The 24,919-nt window shown below is 36.2% G+C and overlaps 1 protein-coding gene across 4 annotated transcripts in view; it reads right to left on the bottom strand.

Moving 5' to 3' along the window:
• LOC129726007 (homeobox protein PKNOX1-like) overlaps positions 1-24,919 on the bottom strand; it is a 161,662-nt gene that overhangs the window by 66,928 nt on the left and 69,815 nt on the right. For all 4 annotated transcript variants that reach the window (XM_055682520.1, XM_055682522.1, XM_055682519.1 and 1 more), the window contains exon 3: positions 16,852-16,877. The gene's annotated coding sequence lies outside the window, so the exon portion shown is untranslated. The remainder of the gene's footprint in view (positions 1-16,851; positions 16,878-24,919) is intronic.

Here is a 24,919-nt window from a genome sequence, read left to right on the forward strand (position 1 = left end):
AAGCATCTGTCACTGTTGGCATTCAGCTATTTAGTCTATTACCAATCCTAAGTACCTTCGAGGAAACAAACGCACGTCGACCGACGTAATTCTATGTGAAAAAATTATCGTAAAAATTTCTAAGGAGTTTTTTTATTCATTCCATTTTTTTGACCTAGAACTACGTCTCTTAGGAAGCTCGGCTACATTGCGCTATAAAATGAAAATTTAATAACGTTCTTGCAGTTTTTTTTTTGTTCACACAACATTTATTTGACACGGCACAATATAAATTAATGTTTTACGGAGCCAACGTTCTTGCAGTTATCGATTAAAAAATATATTATGCATCTTCTTAAAGGCAGAATATTGTGATTTGATTATTCAAACTATTGCAATATTGAAAATTGTCCCTTGTTAAGATGCAGAGCTCGACCTCTCATTGGTCTCTAGATGCTTACTTTTCCAAGCACGGTCGACCGAATTATAGACCCAGTAAATCGGGAATGCACTTTTTGGCCTATTTAGGAGCCTGCCTCAGCTTGAACTAGTCATATTAGTTCTGGACAGCGACTACGAGAGTCCTTACTTAGCAGCAGCAGCTGTGGCAACGGGTATCAGCATCGAGCTGCAACGAGTACCAGTAGCAAAATGTAGTTTTGGTGGAGCTCAAAACCACCGTGAATGATGCATCTATTAGGAACTATGAAAACGTGTTTGATATATTTTGTTTTGGCATCGACTTGATCTGAAACCAAATTGAATTGGCTTTAACTCGAACTGGAATTGCTAAGTACCACATTGGTTACTTTCGGACTAGTTCTGGATACTCCCGGGTAGTAACCAGATTCTGATTAGACCAATAAAATTCAAATGAAGTGCTCATGGCCACATTGACCACTTGAAGACATATTCTAGATATCATTTAAAGATTTAGAAATTTAATAACATTTCCAATCAAACATTTTTTCAACCAAAATATACGTTACCACATTTAGTTCGCTGGTGTGCTACTATAAAATAAAAATGAGCGATGCTAAATCTGATCCTTTGGGAACACGCCTGAGAAGGCTTGAAAAGAATTGTTTTTCCGCCGTTAAATCTTTGTACATGTTCACTGGCGGTAGATTAAATAAAGTTTAATTCAGTTGAGGATTTCTATCCTTGTGTCCAATTTTAAGCTAGAGACAGTCACTTTATGAATTTCAATGTTGTAGTGGCTTATAACGTTTTATTGGGAAGCCTCCGAGAAAGTTGGTTTCAGTGAGGCGAAGTTCGGAGTTCAATTCCCTGGCATTCTTTGAGATACAAACTAATTTTTATGACATTTTTAAGCACTCGTTACGCAGAATACGCAACGGGATAAAAGTAACTCTTAAATTCCAGTGAATATCTCTAAAATTCACCTCTCGATCAAAAGTTTTCCCTGATTGTTTTCAATTTTCTGTTATATTCTCCTGATTAAAAAGTAAATTCCCAAGCATTCCGTGATTTTTCTAGGTTTCTAGGTTATTTCCCTTTCATTGGATCATTCGTATTTCCATTTTTTCATTTTCTAGGGTTTTTGACATTATTTCCAGTCTGATTTTTCAGACCCTCATTGGTTTCCTTTTCGTTTTTCACTGTTTTAATTTTTCGATGCTATTTTTTAACTTTTCAACTTTTGCAATATTTTAGTTGAGTGACTGTTTTTGATCAAACCTCTCCAACTTTGTTTAATTAAATGATTTTGCCACTTTTCGTAGACATCGACAGTAGTAGTATCAGTATTTATGACAGTTAAAATATCCGGATTAACAATTCTTTGCAACATACATTATATGTCTTCGTACAGCAGCATGCCGCGCATGGTAATGGCGAAAATCCTAATTGCAGGTCCCATTCGTAAGAAACCAAGCTTAAACCTCATGCTCGGCTCTTTAAATCTCCGGTAATGACATACCTCATTAACAGCATCGTAAGCCGGTGGGTCTTATGCCGATATTTGTGGTTAATAAATAATACTTTATCTGTCTAGCGGGGCGCTTGATACACACAAACTGCACACGCGGTCCGCCGCTACTGCATTTTCCCACTCTTGGAAAAATATATTTCATATTTGAGAAAATAATCTCTTGATTTAATTTCGATCGTGCTAATAAAAATCGATATTTATTTAAGAGCGCGGCAATTAAAGCGAAACCTTCCTTTCCTTCGCTTCTGCTTCTAGTTTAACACAGGCGAAGCAACAGCCTTTGGCAGCAGCAGCGTGGGTTTGCTGCTGTTGGGTTTGAAAATTGAACTCGATTAAAATTCGATTTAACCGTCTTTTTATGGGCAGCTGCAAATGAACGCTGGCACTTTTGCCTGTTCCTTGAGTTGGAGTGGAAAATGCGAACTGGAGAGTCTAGCAGCGAAAAAAAAATAAACGTAGGAAAAAAATTCAAAGCAAATCTTTAGCCCATTAAACAAGTCGAGACTTAATGGCCACCGAAAGGCAATAATAATAACATCGAGATGAGTTATGATTTTTCGTTTTACAATTATAGCATAAATTCTCTGGCTGCCTTCACTGGCAGCAGCAGCAGTAGCAGCTCGCATTCAGTGCGGAAAATGGTTAATGGCGGGGAAGCGACGACAAGAATATTGAGCTCGGCGCAAACAAAGTGCCAATTGTGACGCGAAACGTCGCGCCATTATCTTGCACACTGGGTGCCGATATTTTCTGCAATTTCGATGCCCTCCGATGCGAAGTTAGAAAGCACTTTCGTCCAATATTTTCAAACCTAAGAGTAAAGTCAAAATTGCGATAAAAATCTGTCAAAATACTTTCAACAAACCATGTACCAGCACACAGTTGGAGCCATTCAGAAGTAAGAAAAAGGATCTTTCGAAATCTTCCCATATCTTCGGTGCATTTTTAATGCGCCAGGGAGCAACCGATTGCTGACGTCGTCGTCGTTGTTGTCGTTTTCGCCGTCGTCGTCGACTGGCTCACGCCTCGGAGAACCTCTGGCATTTTCCCAGCAGGCAAACTGCCCGGTCCCTAGTCCGAACTACTGCTGAGTAGATGAGTAGCGCGCGTTGTGGCGTAGAATACGAGTCGAGTGTTGAAGCGCGATTTCAAAAACTATTAACGATAGTAAACATGCAGAACACGTTTTACATGCGGATTTCGTCACCCGTTCTAGCTTTCAGTGAACGACGCCGACACTGGGCGAGTGCTGCAAGAATATGTGAGTTGGAAACATCCAAAAAATATATGTCTTGAGTCATCGACGGCGGAGCGTTTAATAAGACTGAAGCGGTGCATTAATAATCCGTTATTTAAAATCACGGAGCGTGGAAAGAGCCCTCAGTTAGCACTTGTGGGAACCAACGGGGGGGCTATGCCAGTTTTATCCCAGTCCGTGATACTTAAGAGGACAAATAACGCAGTGTCATTAAATGTTTTCCTGCGATTTATCGCCGCTTCACCGACCAGCAGTCGGTACTTCAAATATTTTGTTTAATTTAAAATCAATACGAAAGCCCCCTCAGAGAATATAAAAAACAACTGTTCTGAACAAGTGCCGTTCACGTTACGTATAGAGTCTGGGTGAGGTTTACATATATTATCGGCTGTTATTTCAGTGTCCGAAAAGCTTCGACTCGACACCACACCCTATTCATACTGACCTATAGCAATGAATCGGAAAGAAAACGCAACCGTGTTTACCTCACTCATTATCGACACCGCTCTTGAACGCCATCCAAAGAGGGCCTCTGGCAGAGGTTGGACACCTCATGGACATCCGGCGAAGTGGAAACGACCGCTGACGATCGGGCTTACCATGTAGGGAGATGAATTGTTTACAAACACTTTAAACTGCCTTGTTGGAAGTTCGTTCTCTTTATTATTGTGTCTCTATCTCTCATTATGGCATTTAATCATTACTTTCTGACGCTTGCGTCGTCGTCGTCGTCGTTCGCGTTGCTTCCACTGTTACACGATGTTGATTCGAGATACTTTACAAATTGTTTTATTTATTCAATTTACGACGGCTTCGTGCCGTGGTGGATAGTGTGGAAACTTGGCACATCATGCTACGAGTGAATGGTGTTCCGGTCACGGCTGCTTTGGGATGATTTAAGTATTTTTTCTCCTCTCTTTACTGAGTCGAATTTTCATAAGCTATTCTGTACTAAACAGTCGAATTACAATAGCAAATTATGTTATTTGATATAGAAGTATTATTACGAGTGGGAAAATTAATTTCACTCATAACACAGATTTGAGCCTTTCTAGAGGAATAAGAAACTTTTTGAATAGTTTCCATAACTATAAAAACTCGAACAGTTTAGCTACAATTTCTTTTGATAAGATATAGCAATTGTCGAAGCGGTAATAGGTGGAAATTCGTAACGAAAATGAAATAAGATAAACAAGTCTTGTGAAAAGTGAACTAAAGCTCCTAGCAATATTTTTTCTTCAATTAGGTTTCCCAACAGAAATTTAAAAATCTGATGGTCTGCGAAAAAACCATTAAATATGCTTCAAAATAATTTTAAATGTCTTCAGGGAGGTAGAGATTTTTATTTATAAATATTTATAAATATTGAAAAAAAATGAGTTTTTGATAATAGAACAAAAAATTAAATTATTCACAAAATAACTGAAATACAACAAACGTCATGCTTAGGAGGTTGTCTCCTTAGGGAACATCCATGAATGACGTAGCTTTTTTTTAGGTTCTTTGTCCCCCTCTTCCTCTGCTCGAAGCATTCCGTCACAAAGTTAGACCCCCTCTAGAATATAACGTAGCTTTATAACAACCTTTATATTTGAGTTGAAAATCAATCATTTTTGGTTCAATTTCGCAGTATTCAACAAATCACGAGCTCGCTTCTATAACTGAGAACAGCAGTGGTGGGCACCGCTAACCGAAAATTTAGCGACACTAATCGCTAAGTCGCTAACCGGAAAATTTAGCTCGATAATCACTAAACGCTAAACGCTAAACTCACATTAGCGGAACTTTCGCTAATCGCTAATCGCTAACTTTTTAATATGTAAATAGTCATATCGCAATATTTATTGCTCGTGTTTTGTAAGATTTGGACCACTTTGATCTGTTTTGGTTAAACAAACGAAAACAATTACTTCTTGAAGCTATTTACAGAAAGAGGTTCACGAAACGGTATTCATATTTGATTTTGTAAAAACAAGAATAACAAAAGTTATTTAGCTTGCATTGAAAATAGATACTCTTAGGAATGTTTTCATGAAAATTCAATTATTATCTTAATCGAAAAAGTAGAACCAAAGTTGTCATAATTTCAAGCGCATTGCAATTTACCAAAGTTCTTGGTGTGCCAAAAAATCAATCTAGACCTTGTGCTTGTTCTTCAAAATGCTCCTGTGGCTTGTACGATAACTGGAACTCCATTCTAGGGTAAAAAAATTGAAAGAAGTCACTTTCGCAGTAAAGTATGTTCATCTTTCGAAGCAATTTACGTACGCCATCAGCAACTCACAGTTTTTCTAAATATTTCTATTGTCGCTTCTCCACAAAATTTAGCGAATTAGCGATTAGCGTTTCGAAGGCCAAAATTTTAGCGACGCTAACAGTTTCGCTAACCAGCTCAAAAATTAGCGAAATCGCTAAATCGCTAACTTAATTTTAGCGTTGCTAATTAGCGAATTAGCGAATTAGCGGAATGGTGCCCACCACTGGAGAACAGGATGGTATAGTGTAAAATCGCACGTGCCATAAGCCGTTTTTGAATGCATGCGTTGTTACTTTCACTAAACTGATATTGAACACTAATTTCTCAATAGATAGGTGAAATTGTCCCTAAAATATTGTAATAATTAACATATCATTTCAATTGTAAACCAGTGAAAATTTTCACCTAAAATCAATTGGAAAATCAGTTAGGGGTAAACAAGGTAAGACCGCCCACCGTAGTTTTACTACCAAGTTATAAAATAAATGAAAAATATTTTGCACCCCTTTCTGCATTGATAGTGCGCGAACGGTCACAGAAATAATCAAAAACAACCTTTCAGCTGGCAACCAGTCAATGCGCTATTGTTTTGCGGGAACGGGGCTTAAGGTTTTTCTGTCTAAAAATTATCGTTTCGTTCGTGAATATACGTTTAATCGCTTGCCTGAATCTGTCTTCTTATGTTTTCGACAAAGTTTTTGTAGATCTTAACTTTTGATTCAAATAAATTTCTGATTAATTTACCCAAAAGTGAAATAAAAATTTTATTTTTTCATTAGGCTGAAATAAATTTCGAATTCTTTTTATGTCCAAGGTTATCAAAGTTAGCGGAGGGGGTGGCAAAAAATAAATAACACCGAGACGAAAAAAACAAGAAACATCTTTGATCAAAGTTTGTGTGCAAGTTATGACGTTTGTAACTTGCACTCAAAAACACGTTGAAAAATAACACTTTATTATTATTATTATCATTTATTTCGCTTGCCTTTCGACGACACTCTCGCTGTCACCTAACTTGTTTGTTGCTAAATTAAGCATTTATGCTATCGGAAAGCCAATGAAATGATCAAAACGGTTTGAGCTTTTTTTTCTTCCCCTTCCAATACTCAAGATTTTTGAAGGGGGGTGACATAAAATGAAAATAAAATTTGTAACGGCCTTACTATTCAAATCAAAGCGAAATGTTCAGCAAAGCTGTAGGTAATCTTATGTAGGAAAACTTCGCTAAAGAAACGGTTCTATCTTTTTAAAATCGACCATATAAGGTAGTTTCATACACAGACATTTTTAAAATTTCTAAAAATCGTTTTCGATAAAAAATGCTCTTTTTCAAACTAAAATTTCTCACGAAGCTGCAAAAAACAGCAATCTACTCTCGAAAAATGGAGATTAGTACTAACTTTCCCTGGTGGTTTTTTTAGTTTCTTGCAATGACCGGAACCTCCATTTCCACTAAATAATCGCCACTGGACGAACAAACTGAAATATAACATTTCTTATATAAAATTGGTCAATAAATCGATTGGTGATTGTTTCATTTTATGCAGGGCAAGGGAAAATAGTCTATTTTGCCCCTTTCCACCCTATTTTACGTATTTATGGAAATGTAGACCTTTTCCCGTGCCATGCACAGGATGAAACTATCACCAATCATTTTATTGACCAAATTTACATAAGAAATGCTTTATTTCAGATTGCCAGCCCAGCGGCTTTTAATTAGTTGGAATTTGGGTTCGTTTTTTCCCAGTGTGCACTGTGCCATGTTGCAAGAGGCAACACCTTTTTTGCAGGTTATGTCATTTTCTCAGTTTCGTAAGACGTAAAGAGATATTGTTTTGTATGTTATACGAATGTACGAAAAATTAATCTCATTTCGTGTTGGCAAACAGTGGAACTGGAATGAAGTAGAATCAAGCAGATACCAAGATTGCAGAACCCTCAGCCACGCAATAGCTTATTACGCTGTTGCGTGTTGCATACAGCATCTGTACAGCTGGAAACCAACAAATTTCTGCTCGTGCTGACATTGACTGGTGGCAGACATGAGAATGGGGCTTGAAAGGCTACTGTAAATCGAACTATCCATCTTTCTTAGGACGTTCCAACATTTTGAATAAAGTGTATTATGTTTTCTGAAACGAATTTAGCATTTGCAGCGTAATACTACTAACTTATACTTCAAAATCGGATTAGTTTTGTATGTACCGCTGTTTATGCACAGTGTTACCGAGTTGTGGTAACAACAAATTGCTGGATATCTGTAGCGGATTTTGATAACAGTTGTAGTTTGATGAGAATCATTCACTGACGTCTTCTATACATGTGTAATAACCTTTAAAAAGGCCGAATAATGCAATTACAAATTTCATTTAGTTATTGCATAAATGCATTTTAATCGCGCCGCGCATAATTTTCGCACTGACATAATGCCATCCTTTGTCTTGAAAGCCGAATGAATATTTTTCGCTGGTGAAGGAATTTTTTAGACTGAAGACTAATTTCCTAAATGGGCGTATGCATTTTGGCCTAGGTTTCGTTCAAAGCATTGTAGTTCAGGTAAGCCTTTTGCTGTACAAAAAACTGTCTGAGAACGAATTGTAGGCACTTATAGCACCTTATAAAAAAAACACATTGAATAAAAATAATTTTACCTTGTTAAACATTATACTTTAATTTTCAAAATAGATTTTTTTTTTCAAAGAAACATGAATGACGCAACTTCTGATGAGAAGTCCAAGATGAAGAATTTTTATGGCCGGTTAGGTTTTTTAAAAAAAATTTAGTTTCAACATTTTCAAAATGTATTCGATGATTTTTCTAATAAAAAAGCCATTTTTAATCGAAAAGTTTGTAATAAACATTTGCGTGAATGCACCCGTTTCCAAATTATTCTCAGTTTAATTTGAGAAATTTAGAAAACAAGCACTAAATTATACATTTAATACAAAATGGGTTGAATTTCCCACCAAATTAATTTTTTGTTGAAACGATGAAAAAGGAGAAATTTAAGACAAATTTTTACTCAAAAGTCCAATGATGCAGTTTCTAAATGCATCCGTTGTGCAGTCTCAAAGAAGTAGAGCAACTTATTTTATATTATCCGACGTTTCGTCAATGATCAGTGACATCTTCAGAGGAAACTGTGAAAATTTATTAACGGTTAGCGGCTTGGAGAATGTTAAATTGGTTAGAAAAAACTGTCACTCACATGTATCATGTTCGTTTCTTGTCAAGATAAATTTTTAGTGTAATAGTAAATTTTGGTGCCCCTAACCACAGAAATGCATTAGAGCTTAACCTTAAATAAAAAAAAAATTTACCCGTCCCTTGTGAATTTGCTGCCCCTAGCTAGCTCAAAGACTACAGAGGCTTAAATGAAGTTTTTCAGTAAGCAAACTCAGAAACGACGAACTTTGATGCCTTTTTTGATGGGGAAATTAACCGATAAGCACCAAACTTTCAACTCATCACAGAAAAAAATAAAGATAACTGATTTTTTTTCAATTCGTATTTAAGTGTTTTTTACTTGATATATTACGCGACGCGACTGTAATTTTGAGATACGTGTTGTGATAATAGCTCCACAGATCGGAAAAGTTTGGATGTTTTTGACGAGCATTTGATTTTAGTTCATTAGGTAAAAAAGAAAGGTTCAAATAAATTAAACAATCCTACTATTTATATCGTGGGCAATAAATATGCAAAAAACAGCAATACGAGTATTATTTCAAATGAGCCTGATATCAAACAACGATACTTTGCAGTATCGATACTTTTTTCGCGATAATACCGAAGTATCAGCACTCGCTTTTGGTACCAGTATCGATGCTTAATGATATTGCAATGTCCCTAGACTCCTGATCGGGAATCGAACACAAAAAATACACAACGAGAAAATAATTTTTTTTTGTACAAAAACAAAATCTCTCAGACCAAAAATAGAATCTTTATTTTTTCTGCGAATTTCCTGCTCATTTGGAATGAAAACGCTCGTGTCTAGATTTTGTTTCAGAGGGATTTTACCCATAATATCATTTCACTAATTAACAAATTGGCTCCGCCTATTTTCAAGCTCTGTCATTTTTTCAGATTCGCAAGATACAAAGAGATTTTTTTCTGTATGTAATACGAATGCACGAAAAATTAATCTCAGCCACGCAACAAAATACATGAAGGTCTTTTTTATGCGGAATTTCAGAAAAATCGTTTTTACGAGGCATGTTTTCAATGGTTGTTCATTTTCAAATCCCTTAATTAGAGTGTACGTTGCGTTTACTTAATCCATTTACTGAATATCCACTGATTTGGCCTAACCATTTTCTTACTTATTCAGATATTCAGCATGATTAGCAGGTGGAAATAACACTACTATTGATTTTTTTTCGAAATTTTTTAGCAGAAATGATTAAAAACCTTTAGCAAAGCAATTTTTTTCGCAGATTTCGGAATTTACGCGGAGCTCGGATTTCACGTGGGTTGTTTTTACATGCTGCGTATCCCCCGCGTAAAAAAACTGTAGTGGAACATCGTTGTGCGGTTTCGAAAGCAGACAATCAGATTCTTCTCGTGTCTGATGGAAGTTTATAACGCTCTTGCGTATTGCGCATTGCGTATTGCATCTATGCGGCTGGGAGATAACAAAATTTCATTTTTGGCAGCTTCTGATTTTTTTTTTAGCATTTTCATTTAGTTAAAAAGAAATGTACATGTTAAACTCTAAAAGAGATTCATCTTGGGAAACAGGAAACTTCACTGTCTAAGCAGAACAAACGCGGAAAGGCAAATCAAACATGCGACCTAACGATTTTTGACCGTTTCTGATAAATTTCGACAATTCTGACATTTTAAATAATTTTTGACAGCTTTGAACATTTTTACGCTTGCGGAACTTTTTATATTTTTGCCAACGTTTTACATCTTTGACATTTTTTCATATTTTTTATATTAGCTACTTTTGGAACAATTTTGAAGTTTTTGATATTTCTACATTTAGTATTTCCAATAGGTGGGATAGCGAACGGCTTCGGCAGTGGTTTTCTTCGGCAGGTTTCTGCATAAGATTGCTGCAGAAAACCTGCCGAAGAAAACCACTGCCAAAGCCGTTCGCTACCTAGGGTATCGAACGTCTTCGTCAGTGGTTTTCTTCGGCCCACTTTTGCATAAGATTGCTGCAGAAAAACTGTCGAAGAAAACCACTGACGAAGACGTTCGATACCCTATGTAATATTTTTTTTTATTTTTGAAAACATTGGCCCATGTTTTACACTTTTGTCATTTTTAACAATTTTACCATTTTTGAATTTCTTGTCATTTTTGACAATTTCGACAACCAAGTAGGGGAACTGTTCCATTATTCATCACAGCCCGTATATTGATCTCATACAACATGAAAACACAATCGAAAACAGGAAAAAACGCATATTTTTTTAACTAAACCAATCTACTAATCCATGGAATGGATTCTTCTTAGTTCACTTTAGATTTCTCATAAAGTAGAATTCTCAAAAACTCACTTAATAGCTCTAAATTTTATATTAAAGTCGGGCATCTGCACTCGAAAACTCATTTATTTCAAGCCAACAAAAGTTTTTTCATCACTAGCGGACAACTTTTTATTTTAATCACTAAACAAGATCACTCACTACACTAAGAGTACTTTAATCTTTGAAATGTTCACCTCAAATTTCCTAAAACAAGCTATTATTAGCAGAAATATATGAGATGAATTTTTACAAATCTTGAAATCCAACTATATCTACTCTTATCTGTTTTCACTCTGCGTTGCAGATAATCAAAAGTTACTAAACCATTTTTTATAAATACGAAAAAATCGTATTGAAAATGTTGAATTATTACGACATTATTGGCATAAATCGACAGCACTGCAGTGGTTACCTAGGTTACCAATTTTGCACGTAAACAATTACAGCGGATTCCTAGGTGACCTACTATGACGGTCTGCGGCTACGTTCATTCATGATGTGTGATGAATATAGGGGCGTGGTGAGATGAATAATTGAGCAGTGATTTAAATTTTGAGATGGATATGGTAGCGTTGTGAAAAATGGTTTGTTTTACAAAATTCGGGATAAATCTAGCTAAGTTTACGTAATATACAATACTGGGCGATTCCATAAGAGCACGTAAGTGTATTTTATTATTTCTTCAATGATTTCGTGAAAATTTGGAGTTTAATCCGTGCATTCTTTGTTAATATCGGCTTAACGAGATAAATATCGTAACAAATACCCTAATTTGGGTAATAAAAATATTCTTTTATGTGAAAGAAAAAAAAAAAAAAATATTCTTGACAGCTTGAACAATTTTTACTTTCTCAATATTTTGGGCCTTCTGAACATTTGTGACACTTTTAATTTTTTTTTTCATTTTGGTCTTGTACTTCAAACAATGGTTCATCATGTCATAAAATCGTATAAAGAGTAGTAAACGTGAATTTCGCAACAAACAATACTTGTTTGATGGTAAACACTTGTATGTTTTGAGAGAAAATGGCTATCAAATATCCCAAAGATGGGCTTCGCGAAGGTTTTCTATTATAACATAAAAACCTACTGAATTGAAGTTCGAATGTATTCCAGGTGAAAAACAATATATATCTAGAGTTTTGAAAGAAATGATTTATCCGTGCGAACGAGAAAATTTTAAGGTCTAAGGTAAGATAATATTCATTTAGATTCTAAGTAGAATAAGAGCAAAAAGCGGCTGACTGCCCTATAAAAATATAAAATGTAGCAACTCCACATTGACCGAAATGTCCAAAACACATTACGCTCTTCGGGTAGCCGTACCGTAATTAAAGTTAAATTTCGAAATCAATAGGGACAAACAATCCGACACCGCTGCTTGCCCCGGAGGCACTAGGTACCGGTGGGATACGGTGCTGGTAATCATCGGCAGTGCTGATTTAATTTAGCTGAAACGAGATCGCCTGAATGTGATCTATTTACTATGATAAACATTTACTTTGCATATTAATTACAGCAGCTACTACTGGAGCAGGCAGCAGTTGCGTTGCGGCTCGAAATTTGAGCTCCCCTCTTGCCTTCTGGAAGTGCTGGAGGGATTGACTTTTGTGGTGTAGGCGGCAGCCTGGAGATCTGGAGCGGTGCAGTGGTGAATTTTGGTGAAATAATTAAATAACGTCAGGTTTGCCAGCGGTAGGGTGCGGTAGCCGCGGCTGCGGCGGGGGAAGGTGCCGAGAACTAATCTAGAGAAAGGTTCCGAATGTCGTTGGATTTTGAATGAAATTAATTTTACGTGAACATGGCGTCATCGTCGTCGTTGTTGTGAAGAGCCTCAGTGAAAGTCGACTTTCATTCGGTGGTTTTTTAGGGTTTTGGGATTCGGTAGGATTTTGGGTTCACGGAACGAGGGGACGTGTTTAAATTTAGTTCGTTCAGTTTTGTGTTTAATTTAGCGAACCTTTTCTCTTTTCTATTAGGAGAAATCCAGCGGGCGGAGAAAGAAGCAGAAGAGTGCATTTACATAAAAATGTTCTCAAAGCTAAAATGTTTTACAAATTTTGGTACCCTCCCGGTTCTTGATTAGGCAAGGTGGTCTCCGGAGAGCTGAGCACTAACTACACGATGGGAAGGCGAAAGGTTCTGAATGTCTTAGTCTCCTGAGAGGAGAACCAAGCGGGCAGCAGCAGGCTTATGTTCATAAAATGGAAATTTGCTTTGCTGTTTGAAGCGAACGGGTCGAATTCGTGCCGTTCTCCGATATTCAAAAAGAACCGACAAAGAACATTGACCGGTCGGTCTTCGAATTGATTCGATGGGTGGGTCACGGGCTGAAGGGATATTTTTCCGTACATGAACATTGCTCAGCAGTTTCAAGCTAATTGTCAATTTGCTTACGAACTTTTCGAACCGACCCACTTTTCATCGCTCAGCAGGATATCCTAGCGATAAGCATCACTAGTAAGCGGGAGAAAGCTGACGGAAGGAAACAAGAAGTCCTAAGTGCTGCTTTTTCATTCGTGATAAAGCTCACCACTTTTTTGTGCAACCTAAAAAATAATACACATGCCAGCAAATTGTGGGTGGTGAAAAAAAAAGGATGACCGAAAGGATAAAGAACAAAATCAACCAATGCTTTAACAACTATACTTAAAAGATCGGAAAAAAAGACCAGAATATTTAGCACTGTCCGTTTATACAATCCCAAAGAAAAATGCTTCTAAAATGTGATGAAATCGGAGTGGAGAACAGAACAACAAACACAGTTAAGGAATAAAAACTCTCGGTGTACAAATAAAAAAATTTGCATAAATATGTTATAAAAGAAGCTTAAAAAACAACGAAACAGATTACAGAAATAAAACTCCGTACCATGGTTTCCATCATCATTTTTTTTTGGTTCGGCTCCCGGGCCTGAGTCTGAGCCTCAGTGGGTGGGCGGAGCCGGGTGGCGAATTTATATTCATAAATGTGTAGGTGAAAGTGTTTTGCCGGGGTGGGAGGACCATTTTTGCCCAGTCAGTAGGCCAGCTCCGACTAAATCCATGCCACACTGCTGCTGACCGGCTCCCAAGCTGATGCTGCAAGAGGACTGCACAGAAAACTCTGGCCTGGTCAAAATGGGGTGAGTTCCAAAGCTTTGAATAACAGAGAATTTTAATTTTTAATCCATTTTTATGCCTTTCGCCACTGGGGATCGTGCGGAGATAGCGATAGAAGCGAGAGAGAGAGAGAGAGAGAGAGAGAGAGAGAGAGATACAGATTGTTGAATGTGTATGTGTGTGTGAAAGCGACAGCTATAGATGGCAGTCCGTTCCAATTTTTGCCGAGGCAAGGTTTTTTTCGGCTTCTGGGAATGAGCAATTCATGCGTTATAATTTTTGTCTCCACAAGTTCGGGTTATATTTAACACGGTCGACAGTTTTTTGTGCGACAATCTTGATTCGCCGTTGGTTGTGTTAGTTCGAATCATTTACGTCCGAATTAATGTGATTTTTATCCGCTTTCTATTTTTCGTACCGCCTTTGAAAGATATCAGATCAAAATCCACTGGCAAATTAAAGCTAGATTATCACACCCAGAATAATTTCCCACTCGATTGCAGCACTAGCATTTCCACCCGAGTGGCTCTCATCATCGTAAGCTTTAAGCTCTATTTCATTGGACCACAAATTGAGCGTACAGAAAATCAAAAGGACGCAAAAATTCGAAGAACTTGAAAAAACACAATCCAAACAACACATTCACACTCACTCACAAAACATTTCAATTTGGCACCCGAGCCTGTCGAGCGGAAAGAGGAGAGATTTCCTCTTGCTATAGGAGTAGTTTTCGGCTGCAGTGTGCGAAATCAACCGACCGAATTTTCATCACACAAAAAAAAGAAAATAAAACGAATCCTTCCATGCCTATTGGGCGCAAGGCAGAAAACGAATGGAGACAAAAGGCGACAGGCGAGTCGAAGAAAACATTTCTTTCCTTGGATTCACCCTTTCTTATCATTCAGCAGGACGGAAAATCCTTTCGAAAAGCAAATTTATTCAACGCACTACAAGCAGCAGTGGTCCAGGAGGAGATGAGATTGGAAGGAGGCAAGGAGGCTGTGTCGTTTTTTCTTCGCTCTGCTGTTTAATTATTTACGAACGATTTGAATTTGAATTCGGCACTGAACCGAAAACGGAGAAAGGCACAACTTTTCCTTCGGTTATACGCTTATGGATGGGTGTCGAAGTGTCGAAGGAAAACATACCCTCCCACTTCACCGCATCGATTTCTCCACTAACCGAATCCGCATCCGAGATGCGTGTGCTGTTGTGCAGTACCTTTCCTAGAGATACCTACTCTAACTTTACTCGACTCGACTCCAATCCGGGTTTCAATTTCAACGCTCGTGGTGGGGAAAATTTATGAATTGTGAAAATGGAAAATCAAGCCCCATTTGAATGGGGCATTTTTCGTCGCACAAGAACAAGCACCAGCTGAGCGAGTTGGGAAATTTGTTCATCCCTTATCGTTGTCGATCTTGCTGATGATGTCGTGCCTCACGGAGGACGGCAGCGGCGGCGGAAAGGAAAGCCCGAGACAGCAGAGAATGAAAAAGCAACAACGATAGGAGCGCTGCGGATAGAACGCAAATTTTTACCATCAACTTTTTTATGTCTCTTCTGCAGGGTCTCGTACGGTTTATCGTAGCCTTGGCTGGTTGAATAGTTAGTTTTCGCTCCAGCTCCGGAAGATGCCGGGAGGAAACCGGCAGGCAAAGGCAAGTTTTGTTGTTTTTCATCTCATCGACAGTGGAGGGAAATTGGTCGGCGAAACTTTTACGTGCAAAGTTTACGTTCTTGAGACGACGATGACGACGACTACGGATTGGACCAAAACGACTTCTGTTTTGCGAAGGTGGCGGAATTAGATTCGTTGTATCAGCAGGGAAAAAACAACTGAAAAGTCAAAATCACAAACGCAAGCACTTGCGATCCCACGCTGGAAATTAAAAACAAGCAAATTCATGGTAATTTATGACGGTTTTCAAAGACGATTGGAAACTTTTAAATTATTATTACCGCAAAAGTCAAGTTGAATCCTGAAACCTTACAATAATAAATTCATAATATTATGCGAAAATACATTCAACAAATGCTCACCCAATTTTTAATATTATTCAAGGTGATAGTATTTTTGTTGTATAATTTGCAAAGATCTTAAATAAACAAAATCAAGCATTCAAATCAAAGTTGAGAAAACTTCAAATCTTCGCTGATGAAAGCAGTGCCCTCCGATTTTTGCAGAGTACCCGCGACGATTATTCTCATTCTTCAACTAGAGAGAGAGAGAGGCGAGGCAAGAAAAAAAACACAGTCAAGCCGCTAAATCCTTCAAAACCTCTGTCCTCCCCCATCAGGCAAGAGACGACAATGGCGGCAAGCAAGACTTCATGGGAGCGGAAGGAGCATGGAAGTAGCAAGCAGAATGCAGATAAATTCCATTAAATTATCATATTTTGCTCGTCATCAGCATAAGCTATTAAAGCAGCCTCCGGGCGACATTCTTTCCGCGGTGGCGTTCGCTTACTGTGGCGAAATTGGCTGAAGTTGGCATGCAAAGTTCACAAAACAGAACGCGGATAAACGGTATGATAAAAGTGTTCGTTATGGCCTGACTGGTGGGCGACAGAGCCGGAGGCTAGAGGTACGTACGATGCTAGGGATCGATCACATGAATGTGAAGTGCATCTCGTAATTGATGTCAATATGAAGGACTTGAGACTACCGGGACAGTCTTTTTGGTAGCTTTTGGTTTTCTATTTTTGGACTGTTTGAAAAAGGAAATTCGAGTCCCATGGGGACGTGATTAAGGGCGAACACTTGTGTTCGGTAATAATTTAGTGATGAAAAATCCAATTAAACTGACGGGCACTTACCTATTCTATAACCATGTTGAGGATGACTGTAAAGAAAAATTTAAAATATGTACGTTAGATTCACATTATTACAGATACTTGAAAGTTTTTGAATGGTCTCAACCCAAACTTAAGGGGGGATCCTACTCTGGCAGGTCGCTAAATAAAAAAAAATCGGATGTTTAGAGTAAAGTGATTTATTCGGGTATTTTGGCTATTGATTGAGGTATATTTAGAGATATATTTTGCATGTTTTGGATACAAATATAGTGAGTACTACGCTGTTGGCAGTGTTACTCAGGAAACCGTGTTTTTCAACTGGTTTTTCTCAGCATCTACTGAACCGACTGAGCTGAAATTTATTTTTAGGATGTAAAAATGGATTATCTAACTTTTTACATAGCGGTTTTTGAAAATTTAAGAAATTGCCAAAATGGCGGCCATTTTAGTAAAAAAAAAATTTTTCAATGAAAAATCACTACAGGTCGGACTCGATCATCCGGAACATCAAAAAAAATTTCATTCCGGATAATCGAGTTTTCCGGATAATCGAATCACAAAAAAAAAAAAAAAAATCTTTAGAAGCAAAAAAAAAATTGGACAATGATTATTTTCATTTAATTCGAACATGTCCCAAAAATGCCGGAAGTGACTAAGATGGTAACGAATATGCCAGAAGAAATGGTAAAGGCAAAATTTCGGAATAAAAATTGAAAACGGATACCAAAAAAATTAAATTCCGGATAATCGAGTCTAAAATTCCGGATAATCGAGTCCGACCTGTATTTGAAAATTCATAATACATAGAAAAATTTTGATATCGAAAAACGGCTATAAAACGAGTTAGATAATCCATTTCTATAAGCTAAAAAAAATTCAGTAGAATAGGTTCAGTAGATACTGAGAAAAATTCATGGTTTCGTGAAAAACGCTGTAAACAGCGTAATATTCACTGAAATATAGTCCACGACATGCAAAATACATCTTCAAGCATACCTTCATAGCACTAAAGATCCGAAAAAAATATCACGAAAATTCATAATTTTTCAACCTTCCAGATTTAGGTTCCCCCTTAAGCGTAGTTGATAAAATTTGTTAATGAGATTTTGAAGAGTATCTTTTTATTGACATATTAAGCACATATTGTAGCAATTGAAATAGATAAAATTTAGATTTTCGCTCCACAAATGTTTGAGAAAGTTTTCGATATTTTTTCGAAACACTTAGTATATTTTTATTGACATATTAAGGACATATTGTAGCAATTAAAATAGATAAAATTTAGATTTTCGCTCCACAAATGTTTGAGACAGTTTACGATATTTTTTCGAAACACTTAGCAATTTCACTTTTATTTTAATTCTTAAATATGTGAATGAAACTTTTTATTTGACGTTTCACTGATCGACAGGAGCGAAAAAATCGCCCCAAAGTTCGAACTATTAAAAAAAAGAAGGATTATAGCTTTTTAACTGTTTTTGTAAATTGTGGTGTCCTTGGACAGCTCAGAAGTGCTTGAAATATTTAGAGACTTAAATAAAATACGACGAACCTGGCGAGCAATTACTTTACGGCCTTCTGACGCACCTCCGCACAGTGGCCGAAAGCCGGATAAAACTCAATTTCTAATTATTGATATTTAATTTTTTTCAATACTCTACTATACTGCCGGTACCCGGATAACTGTCCCATAGTGAAAAACAACATATTGAGAAAACGGCGATTCAATATTATCCGTGAATTTTCGGATTTCCAGCAATTACATCCAGAACCAATGACCATAACAGTTTCATAACACCACATCTTCAATAGTATTGAAAAAAAATAAATATCAATAATTAGAAATTGAGTTTTATCCGGCTTAACAGTTTCATAACACCACAAGTTTATCGTTGAGAACAAAAAACATGGATGGAATTGGTTTTACGTTATATAACTTGAAAAAAAGACAAAATGGGACAAAATATGCGGGTACATTTCATAAGCACTCGCATATTTTGTCCCATTACATATAATTCAACCAGCAACCGGCAGTATCATTGGAAGCGTAGATTGTACTTCAGAAAAATAACATTAGTCTAGTTAATTAAATGACATACTTCTAGATGCCTAGAATAATCCGATATACACTAATCTGGAGCAAAATTATATGTTTGCAGTTTGCACCACTATGCAGTGGGACTGTAATGCGGGTACTTTCAATATGGGACAAAACAACTTGGTATTTTTTCCATGTTTTTCTATACAAAAGTATCAATTTTTATTTTTTTCCAGAAAATATGATAACAGTTAAGTCGATTCCCGATGATAACCCAAAAGTGACCAAAATCAGTATGGGACAGTTATGCGGGTACCGGCAGTATATTGAAATACGTATTTTCCGAATATCAAGACAATTGGATCAAATTTGATTTTTTGAAAGCACTTTTAACGTTGTTGAGTCATGTTATTTCAATGATTTTTTTCGCTCAGAAACCACATATTGGAGTTTACTTTAACTAGTAAATACTCACCTAATTCTGCATTTTGAAGATAAATGATCAGAATTGTATTTCGTGTTGAATGTTTTTTTATGATTCGTCATAACTTTTGGAAAATTTTTGAAATACCTATTAAGCGGTCTGAAAAAAATTTTTGTTTTGCGTACGAACTGACCCATCGGTTCACACGGGTCGCATAGTATGTATTTCATAGGAATTTTTCTCTGCTTTTCGAATATTAAAGTCCCATTTTTCCCCTTTCTGCCCCGCTGAACAAAAATTTTAATTGAAAATAAAATAGTTTGAATGAAGGCGCATGGTGATTTGTGAAAATTGCGTTGTTTTACAGAAGTAGTTAGTAGTTTCATTCAACTGTTCTAGAAGAGCATCATTGGCTTACGTTCAGATGTGGGAACAAGGTAAAAGAACACATATAATTATATTTAATTCACATGAATATTTATTTTTCAAACCAAAGCATCAAGTTATAACATTCATCGTCAGTATCATTATGACAGAAAATTAATAAATCTTCCACCTCTTTTGTGAAAACACTTTTCGATTTAGACTTAATGTGTCTAGAACTTGAGACTATCGGATCTGAATTCACCACTCGAAATCGTTGCTAGCAGCGTTCGAATTCACTGGACTAAATTATAATCGACTCCTGTTATCTCCAAAGAAACTTCTGCAGTGGAAAACACGTTTTGCTGTAACACCGTTATTGCTATTACCGAAGTTAGCGCACGGTTTGTCGACATGTAGATTCAGTTTAGCAAAAAATTCTTTTTGAATTCGCTATTCGATGCTGTTGAACTGATCGATGTTAATGCGTCGTATTAATTGAGGCAAAAATGATATCTATCTCACACGATCGCAGTTTTCCTACTGCGAAATTTGGCACACAATCGACTTGTTCCCATCTTGGCAATTTGTACTGGTTTCTTATATTTGCTGAGAAACTGACTATACTGACGCCGTACTTATTTAAATTACAAATTAAAATAATTAAAGTTTTAAATTATTATTTTGAAAAAAAATTTTATCATTAAATATTTTATATTATATTTATTATTCTCAGTTTCGTTATTGATTGCTGGACACTCAAACATAACAAAAGATAGAAATATAAATGATTACTGATTTACATGAAAACAGTACAACGTAATTTTAGTCATATTTTAATTGCACTTAAGGGAGATATATTTCTGACTTTTCGAACTTTTGATACCAAAATTGAATTTTGCATCCAAAAATCAACCAAATATGGGATTTTCTGCTTAATTAATGAACATTTTGGGTTTTGTCCGACTTTTGTTCGGAGACCCGCCACTGTGCTCCGAGGCGACTAGGGACACCAAAATTCACAGGAACAGTTGAATCATTATAATCTTTCATTTTTTCCAGTTTTAGTTTTAGGACATTTTTTTCACGAAACCTGTGATATTTAACTTATCATAAACAAAAGCTTGATTTTTTTTATATTATACTTTCTAAAAACGAGGTTTGAGTAGAGTGATGAATTGAATGAGTGATGTATTTTTAGTATAGCTAAGAATTTTTTTAAAACCTGATCTCAAACTTTGAACAGTTCTGCTTACAAAACAAATACCGTAAAACGGGGTAACATTGATCATTTTTTTCACTTTTTCGTGAGTATTTATATATTTTACAGAAATTACAGGTTTCATATTTTTAGAACCAGTACTGGCATCCTTAGAACTTGAAAAATTGATTTTTAAAGTTCTTCAAAAATCTTGAACATTAAAAACGTTTGTTTTTCGTCGTTGTTTTAATTTTTCTTATTTGGAGTGACTTTGTTTAGTTTCGATTTTGAATAGTTTTGAAACTTTTTCGAGCTAAAAATGTTAGATAATGCTTTGATAACATGTTTAGAAACTCTTCCCGGATTGAAATCGCGTTTCCTTGACTGCTCTTACTGCGGAGGATAGTCAGTGAGTCATTTTAATGCCATATGTAATTTTACCTTTCGATGATGAAAATCGTATACCTCGGTCGCGAAAGTTGTCAGAAGTATTTCGTAAGTCAGCAATCGTTGTAAAATGTTTGTGTTCAGAAAACGTATGTTCATCATATATGCAAGGCCTTTCCAACAACGGAAGTATCAATAGGCCAGCTCTAGCCTCTTAAGTTCTATGCTCTAGTCAAGGCGTAGGCCAGGTTGATGTCTTGGCTAGAGCATAAAACTGGACTTGCACAACAAATATAAATTAATTAACTGTAAATGTAATATTTTTGACTAAATTTTTTGCTAGTTGATTGAGAACATTAAATAACGGATTTGGAAAACATGTCAATGAATACGAAATGTTCAATATTCGACAAGTATAAAGTGATTTTTTGGCGCTTACTGAGAGTAAGAAATGTAACGGTCACATTAATTTTAAAATTTGGTAATGTCCACGGTCCATACAATTTTTAGAATTTTTATAAACAGTTGTCCATGGAGGGGGAGGGGGGTGGGGTCAAAATAGTTAAAAATCTGTCCACATGGTATGTTGATGGCCCCTAAACTATGTGCTTTCTTTACTCAAAATATCACCATGATTTTTATCATTTCGCCAAACTCTGTATTAGAGAATCAAAATATCGAATGAGAATTGAAATTTTGTTAGCTATTCGAAAAGACATAATCTGGAAAGATTTTTCCATAAAAAATATTTAATAGGGTAAGCGCTCCTATATTCATCTCAGTACCAATATTCATCTCATCACGCCTTTTTGATCAATTTGCCGTCAAATTTTACCATATTTTCAACGTAAAACTTTTAACCACTTATCAACATAGAGAAGCAAATAGATTTACTTTTTAAAATTGGTAGAAATTTGACGGTAAATTGGACGAATGAGAAAAAAAGATGAATATAGATCCACCTAGCTGTTGAGATGAATAATGGAGCGATTACCCTATAACACTGCTAAACACAGATTTTGTCCAAGAGCTCACGCTTTTGCGCAATTGTTCGCCGTGTTCGTCGTTTCTCCGTTTACTTAAGAGAATACTTCGTTGAGGTCTCTGTGAAGACTTGAGGCACTTCCGAGGCGGCTTGAGACACCAGAACTCACAGCAACGCACACTGTTTCCAAAGCTGCAAAAACATGACCGAAATTATTTTGACCCAAAAACATTGATTTTAAAGCCATAACGTCTTCAGCAAAGTTTTTCCATTAATTATTCTCCATGTTATAGAAGTTGCAATTCCATGATTAATCCACTCAACAGTGAGAAACGAATTTTACTTTTCTCATTTTGGAATATAAAAATCCACTTTCCACAGCAAAGTTGTAGCAAATTTTAAAAGAAACAACTTTGTGGAAGACATCATACTTCTATTTATCTATTTGAATAGACTTTTGTGGAGTTTTCTATATATTACTACTAAAACTCTTTTTTTGCTATTTAACTTTTTATAGTGGTTTTCTAATATTTTCGAATGTTCTACAAAATTGTTTGCTACAATGGCAAAAATTATCTCCGAAGAAAGTTTATTTTTATCTCACATGTATTTTTGGTTGTTGACGATTTTTACTAGATTAATGCGTTAATTTACACTAATTACTCTTAAATAAAAAAATAATGATTTTGGAGCCGTAGTCTCTTTAGTAAAATTGTTCTATAAATTATTTTCCACTTTATAGAAGTTAGAATTTTGTGATTAATCTACCTGAAAGTGAAAAATGAGTTTTATTTTTCTCATTTTTGCATATAAAAATCCACTTTGCTGAGTAAAGTTGTAGCACATTTTGTAAGAAACAACTTTGTCGAAGACACTATACTTGTATCTGCTAACTCAAATGAACTATTCTTGAGTTTTCTCAAGAATGCCCCTTAAAATCATTTTTTTAATAAAACTTTTCATAGTGATTTTCTAAAATTTTTCAATGTTCTACAATGTTGTTGACTATCATAAAACACACAAGTTCACCAAAGGAAGTTTATTTTTATCTCTTAAGTTTATTCAGTTATTAAAGATTTTTATTAAAATAATGCACTCATTTATTTACAAATATCTGCACAGAAGACAGCGAAAGACAAATGTCTATATCTGGATCAAATGATGTTTTACTTATACTTAAATATAGAAAAGGTTTAGTCTGCAGATATGTGCAGATTTTAAAAATATCTGTTAGTAAACTAGTGCATTGTTTCAATAAAAATCGTCAATAACCGATGAAATATGAGAGATAAAAATAAACTTCCTTCGATGAAATTGTTTGTTTTATGATAGCAAACCACAATGTAGAACATTGAAAAATTGTAGAAAATCACTACTAAATGTTATATTGAAAAAATTGATTTTAAGTGGCAATCTGTAGAAAACTCCACAAAAGTCCATTTTAAAAGGCAGATAGAGGTATGGTACCTTTGACAAAGTTGTTTCTTATAAAATGTACAACTTTGCCGAATAAAGTGAATTTTTATATTCAAAAATGAAAAAAAGTAAAAATTGCTTCTCACTGTTAACGGGATCAATCATAAAATTGCAACTTCTACAAAACAAAGAATAAATAATGGATCAACTTTCCTTAAGGCACTCTAGGACAATTTTTTTCCACTTTAGTCTACTAACTTTTGTGTCTATAACCGCATCGGAAGTGCGTTGAGTATTAAGAGACATCAATGAAGTTTCCCCGTAACTAAGCGGAATAACGACGAACTGTGCGAGCAGTTATTCTACGGCCTTTCGATGCACGAGTTAAAGTTCGAAGGCAAAACCTGTATTGACCAGTGTAATTTAAAATTTTTGATTAAGATTAGAGCTAGTATTCATTTTTTTCTCCGATATGCGCAATATATCGTAACAACTGTGGGACGTCAATGTAAAATATGACTTATAAATTTAAAACCACTACAAAAAAAAAATCCAGTATAACGTCGACAAATCGAGAGCCCTTATTTTTATAATTACATTATTAAAAACATTTCATCAGTAATGCAATCAGAAAAAAAACTTTCTAGACGTTATTCCAGAAATTCGTTGGTAAACGGCTGGGCAGATCGTACCTGCAGTACAACCCGTACTAGTTGGCATAAAATAGACCTCATTGTGGTCCATAGCATCCTGCCCAGCAACTCGCCGTGGTATCAGCCGGGATACGAGTAACTAAGCGAAGATCAGGGTAACCAACCCGTGGTGGGACCTCGGTCGAATGCTGGCAGGGAAGGGGAAGGTGGGTTAACCTCCTCGGAGAAAAGCCCAGCCTTTCTGAGCATCTGTCTCTCAGGTTAGGGGCGGCTCATAACAGCGTTTGACCCGGAGCGAGCGGCAGAATAAAGAAAAGTGCTGTCTCGAACGCTATACCCAAGATGGCAGCCCCATAACGAGACACGGTAGCGTGGCCCTAGTAAGGCAACCTACCTAAACAATTACACTACGAACAATCAAGAAAATATAACTCGGAAAATTTGGCATGGACCTAGGCAACGAAAAACGGACCACGAGTGGAAACTCGGTACCTGGAACTGCAAGTCGCTAAATTTTGTGGGTTGAGACAGGGTGCTACTTGAGCAGCTAGAACCCCTGCAAGTTCGGCATCGTGGCTCCGCAGGAGATCTGTCGCAAAGGTCAGAAAGTGTGGAAAGTCCG

The sequence above is a fragment of the Wyeomyia smithii genome, chromosome 2, assembly GCF_029784165.1.
Source record: "Wyeomyia smithii strain HCP4-BCI-WySm-NY-G18 chromosome 2, ASM2978416v1, whole genome shotgun sequence".
Lineage (NCBI taxonomy): Eukaryota > Metazoa > Arthropoda > Insecta > Diptera > Culicidae > Wyeomyia > Wyeomyia smithii.